The sequence below is a fragment of the Cucurbita pepo genome, chromosome LG01 (assembly GCF_002806865.2).
Source record: "Cucurbita pepo subsp. pepo cultivar mu-cu-16 chromosome LG01, ASM280686v2, whole genome shotgun sequence".
In the NCBI taxonomy this organism is placed as follows: domain Eukaryota; kingdom Viridiplantae; phylum Streptophyta; class Magnoliopsida; order Cucurbitales; family Cucurbitaceae; genus Cucurbita; species Cucurbita pepo.
The window spans coordinates 13,646,934-13,653,587 of record NC_036638.1 but is presented as its reverse complement, the minus strand read 5'-3'; positions in this window follow the sequence as shown (position 1 = coordinate 13,653,587).

The following is a 6,654-nucleotide window of genomic DNA, read 5'->3' as shown; positions in this document are numbered from 1 at the left end:
GTTAGTGGCGACTCTAGATATGTGGAAATTTAGGGTTGTTACAGTTGGTATCAGAGCTCTAGGTTTTAGATTATGTAGACTAGCCTACAATGTAGGGTTGGCACGTTCCATGGCCCAATGTCGATGACCCGTCACCGTCAGGTACGCCTTGCACAAGATAAGAAAAGAGAAACGTTTTCAAACTCGCATGCATTTTTATTTTAATGTTATTGAAATTGTTGTAATACTTCACGTATTTATTTAAGAGAATGATGTGATGTGTTGCATGCTGAGTGATTTTATTTGCAATATGATGTGAACTTAGTAGATGTGATGCATAGCATAATCATAGGTAATGAGCCTTAGACTTAAGAGATGCTATCTTTGTTTCTAGAACCATGCTGCCTAGACCATGCGAAAGAGTAAGACAAGGAAGGAGACGACCTCCTATTAGAGATAGAGGATGAGGTGAGGCTGAACGACCCCACCTCGAGAGGGATCAGAGACAGGGTTTGAATTAGAACCCTTATTGTATGTATGGTCGGCAAGCAGCCCTAAGAGGGTAGACGTAGTAACTAAGGATAGAGTAGAGAATGACCAAGCAATAGTAGCCAACCAAACTCTAAGCGTAGTCCTAATAGTAGTAAAGATGACCGACTTCGACGTAGTACTAGGCNCTTAGGCAAAGAATGGTTACCTCCCAATGAGAGGATCCAAACCTACAGAAAGTCTTAAGTCGGCTAGCTGAGNACCCTTCACATGGCGCTAGCAGAGTTGAAAGAACTCAAGGCGCAATTACAAGACTTACGGGATAAATGGTTCATTCGACCTAGCATATTCCCCTAGGCTGCGCCAGTGTTGTTTGTTCAGAAGAAAGATGGATCGATGCGTTGGTGCATCGATTACAGAGAGTTAAATAAGAGAACCATAAAGAACAAATACCCTCTGCCTAAAATAGAAGACTTATTCGATCAACTCAGAGAGGCAACAATATTTTCTAAGATAGATCTGCGGTCAGGTTACCATTAAATAACGAGTAAAGAAAAAGACGTACCAAAGACAACATTTAGGACAAGGTATGATCGCTACAAGTTCGTGGTGATGCTATTTGGCCTCACTAATGCTCCAGCTATGTTAATGGCATTAATGAACCGAGTGTTCAAGGACGGTCTAGACACTTTTGGGATCGTGCTCATTGATGACATCCTAGTGTACTCGAAAATAGACCTGGAACACCAGGAACACCTCTGAAAAGTCCTAGCCACCCTAAGAGAGAACAAGTTGTACGCCAAGTTATCAAAGTGCGAATTTTGGTTACAACAAGTCTCTTTCCTAGGATACGTGGTGACAGAGGACGGAGTACCCGTAAATCCTACTAAGGTCAAAGAAGTCACAAAGTAGGAACGCCCAACTACGGTAACATCAGTACAGAGTTTCTTGAGACTAGTAGGATACTATCGAAGGTTCGTGCAAGACTTCGCTAGGATAGTCTCGCCTTTGACACAGTTAACGAGAAAAGGGGTACCATTTATATGAAATGATGCTTGTGAGGCAAGCTTCCAAAACCTAAAAGAGAGATTGGTAACCGTCCCGGTACTCATGGTACCCGAGATCTCAGAAGAGTACGTAATCTATAGTGACACCTTTAAAGAATGGGCTAGGATGTGTGTTAATGCAACACAGTAAAGTTGTTGCATACGCGTCCCGTCAACTAAATGAATACGAAGATAATTACCCTAACCACGACCTGGAGTTGGCTGCTGTAGTGTTCACGCTAAAATTTGGTGACACTACCTGTATGGAGAGAAAATTCAAAGTTTAACCGACTACAAGATTTTAAATATTTCTTCACCCAGAAAGAGTCAAATATGAGATAGAGAAGGTGGTTAGAATTGGTGAAGGACTACGATGTAGATATGCAGTACCACCCTAGAAAAGCAAATGTGGTCGCAGACGCTTTAAGTAGAAATGCGGCCCACTCTTCGGCCCTCATTACGAGGGAAGTAAGGGTACAAAGAAAATTCGAGGGAGCCAACATAGTTGTAGCGACCGAGAAAGTCATGGCACAACTGGCCCGACTTACAGTGCAACCTACACTTAGGCAAAGAATGGTTACCTCCCAATGAGAGGATCCAAACCTACAGAAAGTCTTAAGTCGGCTAGCTGAGAGTCTAGTAAATGGATTCTCGAAGACCACAGATGAAGGGCTATTGTATCAGGGACGCCTATATGTCTTGACAATAGAGGAGCTTAGGAAAGAAATACTAACGAAGCTCACAACTCGCCATTTGCCATGCACCCAGGAGGTACTAAGATGTACCAAGATTTAAAACAACACTTCTGGTGGAAGAGCATGAAGAGGGACGTGACCGAGTTTGTGAGCAAGTGTTTAGTTTTTCAACAAGTGAAAGCTCCTAAATAAAATGCGGCGGGGTTGTTGCAGCCCCTAAGCATACTAGAGTGGAAGTGGGAAAACATAGCAATGGACTTCATAGTAGGATTACCCAAAACGCTTAAAGGCTATACAATGATCGGGTAGTTGTCGATAGGTTGACCAAGTCGGCACACTTCCTACCTGGGAAAGCTACATATACAGTTGACAATTGGGCAAAGCTGTATGTGAAAGAAAGAGTAAGACTACAGGAGTCCAAGTATCTATAGTGTCAGATCGGGACCCACGCTTTACGTCAGCGTTCTAGCTCGGACTTCAAAAAGCGCTGGGTACCCGCCTCGACTTTAGTACCGCCTTTCAGCCCCAAATAGATGGACAAATGGAGCGTTTAAACCAAATTCTAGAGGACATGCTACGCGCTTGTGTACTAGATTTTAAGGGAAGTTGGGATTCCAAACTCCACCTGATGGAATTCTCGTATAACAACAGTTTCCAAGCAACTATTGGAATGGCACCGTTTGAGGCCCTGTACGGGAAACGGTGTAGGTCCCCACTATGTTCGGACGAAGTAGGAGAGAGAGAATTAGTAGGACCCGAGCTGGTTCGATTCACCAATGAGGCTGTCCAGAAAATTCAAGCGAGGATGCGTACCGCTCAAAGTAGACAGAAAAGTTACGTCGATGTAAGGCGTAAAAGCCTGGAGTTTGAGATAGGGGACCCAGTATTCCTCAAGGTGGCAACTATGAAAGGTGTGTTAAGATTTGGACATAAGGGCAAGTTAAGTCCTAAATTCATTGGACCATTCGAGATCCAAGAGCGAGTTGGTCCAGTAGTGTATAAGTTAGCCCTACCTTCAGCCCTCTCAGGAGTACATGATGTATTTCACGTGTTGATGATGAGGAAGTACATTACGGACCCTATCCACGTAATAGACTACGAACCACTCCAACTCAATGAAGATCTAAGCTACGAGGAAAAACCAGTAAGAATCTTAGCTAGAGAAGTAAAAACCTTACGCAACAGGAGCATTGCGTTCGTTAAGGTACTGTGGCGGAATCACCACAGTAAGGAAGCCACGTGGGAGCGTGAGGACTAAATAAGAGAAAAATACCCCGAGTTGGTACAAGAGTTTGAGACTTTCGAGGACGAAATTTCTTTTTAGGGGTAGATAATGTAACGACCCGGGATAAAAAAAAACGAAAAAAAAAAACTCAGTCGCTAGAAAACTCGCAAGTTTTCTGGTGACCGCCGAGTTTCCCAGACCCTACGCGAAACGATGGCCACACCACGCCCAGTCTTCAGCCCACGACTCCCAGCACCTATTAGAATACCTTCAAAGGGAGAAAAGAAATAAAATACGAGAGAGAGATTTCGGATAAACGTTGGCGAGTATCCAGTTTCTCCGACGAACCCTCAAACCATCCTCAAACCGACACTAAACGACCTGTTACCATCACGAGAAGGATCCCTAATGAAAGCACAATAACTCAAGGTGCGTTTTGTGCTTTTTCGTAAGCGCCGTCGTCGATAACCGAGGTCAAAAAGTTGGGTTTTCCTAATCGTTCTTAGATCTGTGGTTTTAGGAAATTTTAGGCCGCAACTCCCAGAAAAGAAAGAAGGACGACAAATAAAGAGGAAAAGGAAGAAAGAGGACCGAAATTGACAACAGAAACACCGCAGGAAGGAGAGAGAAAACTCGCCAAAAAATTGGCCAAAGTCGGGTAAGGAAGACGAGATCCATAGATCCGGGTCAACTCGAACCCAAAACCCGAGAGAGCCAGCCCATTCTTTCCCTCGACCTCTGCCTTTAGCCCAGCCCAACTACAGCGGCCCAACCCTCAAACCAGCCCAGCAGCTATGGTTTAGTTGAACCAAACCGAGACAAGACCCACGATCCAATCGAGCTGGCCTGCAACCCAAACACTTGCAACCCAGCCTAGTAAGCCGAGGCCCATCGATTAGTTTTGACCCAGTAGCCTTTCGCAGCCCACGACCTGGACCACTACCTGAACTATGTTGCGACCCGCGCTACGATGCGACGCTACCGTACGACGTGGCTCGCTCTGTTGCTGCCAAGTGTCACATAGCGGCGCAGGTGGTCCCTCAGCTCAGCTCGGTGCAACGGCTCGGGCTCCCTCTAGTGACGCTCCGGCGGCTCCCAGCGGCTGTTCAGCTCGGCTCACCTGTTTTTAGCTCGGTTTCCACTGTTTCGACCCTTCAGAATCTGTTTTTGGGCCCGATTAAGGTATCCGAGGCCGTTTTAGCGCCATATTTAACATTTATTGAATTATAGGTAAATTAATTGTGAAATACTAACGGAAAGTGGTGAACGGTGTGATAGGAAACAAACCCCAGCGAAGTAGGAAGCAGCTCTCACGGAACGGGAGCTTACGTTTAGCTATTTAGGGAGTACTTCGGCCGAGGCCAACCAAGTAAGTGGCCTTACTATAGGATAGGCTAAATAAATTGTATGATGCTTGATGATATGTGCCAGTTTATACATATTTTGTTGAGTGACGCTTAATATGTTTGACGCACGTTGTGGCATTATGATGAGCATGATGATTGCATGATTTTTACCTTAATATGATGATGTTTTCCATATTGAGCATGCTAGATGATGATGAGTGCCATATTGCATCATGTCGTTAGATCGACGTAGGACACAACCCTAAGAGCATGAAAATGATATTAATATAAATATCCACGAGTATGCGTTACCTAGAGTAACAAAGAGATGAGACTAGAGGGTTGTGTCAGAAGAGACATTACGATGGATTTAGAGGGACCTCATGCATTTTGTATGTTCATAAGCATAGGGCTACTTCCCCTAGAGATGATGAGTGCGGACGCGCACCGTATGATGAGCGCGAATGCGCACAGGTGCGAAAGCACACAGATGAGGGTGTTCATGAGGCGCATGACACTATGGGGTTCCGCTGACCTCCGGACGTCGCTACAGATTAGCTTGACCAGAGGGTCCAGGGGGTGTGCGAGCACCCTGGGGATTCACACTCGCACGTGTGAGTCGTGTGTAGGGAAGTACTACACATCCAATTTGTCCGAGACTGGAGGCCACCCCTAAGATGATTAGAGATAGGTCCCTAAATCATGATTGCATGTGTTTGCATTTGTGTGGCCCCTGTAGTGGGGCCACTTACTGAGTATTCTTTGAAATACTCAGACCGTGTGCCACATCATTTTTCAGGTAAAGGGCAAGGCGCACTTGTACGGAGGACGGCGACATCGCGAGCAGAGACTATGGCACGTGCATAGGGTAGACTCATATTTAAATTCTTCGTTTTGAGTTATAATAGGTTGTTTTGCATTGCATTGTTTTAAATTATTTTGTATTTATTTTTATTATCTCTAAATTTTAGTATTTTTTATTTAAACAGGTAAGACCATGGCTGTGTTTTCCAGAGAAGGAGTTGTTTTAAACATTTTTAAAAGTTTACATTATAAATGATGTTCATGTAAGAGTTATATTTCCGCATTATAGATGAGCATGAGACGTTAGTGGCGACTCTAAATATGTGGAAATTTAGGGTTGTTACATGAACAAGGTGCCCCACCCTCTCATTGGCCTAAGAGGGATTCGATTTGGTGGTTGGACCACAAACCAATTGTTCATCAGAGGATCAGTGGGACTTAAGGAACAAGAAGTAACTTTAGGGGTAAAAACGGTAAATTGACCTATCTCTAGTTACGAACAACCTGTGAAGGATCGACTTACTAATCATGGTTATATCAAATAGACAGAAATATATCTATAGTGAGGGGAGTGCAACTACTAGTATATAGTGGAGTGTCCTCGTAGTTAACGAATGTTGGTTAAAAAGGTTAATCAGTTTAGCTAGTTAATCTCGGATCGTTCGAGCCCATGAACTCAAACAGTACCAAAGAACTGGAGTTTGATCCGGGTGCTCAAAATCCTACCCGACCTATTCACTAACCCACGATACGCGACCCGTGACTGTATATGCGCACGTAAAAAACTTCTTTGGTGCTAGAAAAGCACGTAGAGTGTGTATAGACTTTCTTTTTGTCCTCTAATCCTACTCGAGAAGGCACACGACAAATCTATAAGTAACAACATGAAAACCTACGAAGCAGTACTTTTACAATTCGTTTGCTTATGAATGCATGCTAGTAAAATTAATCCTAGGTAGCTATTCTTGATTAACAACTACCTAGCAAACTTACTAAGAATGAAAACAGACTTGCTAGTTGTTGAAATTTCTTGTCTTACCCAGTATACTGTCTTGATATACTTTAGTACT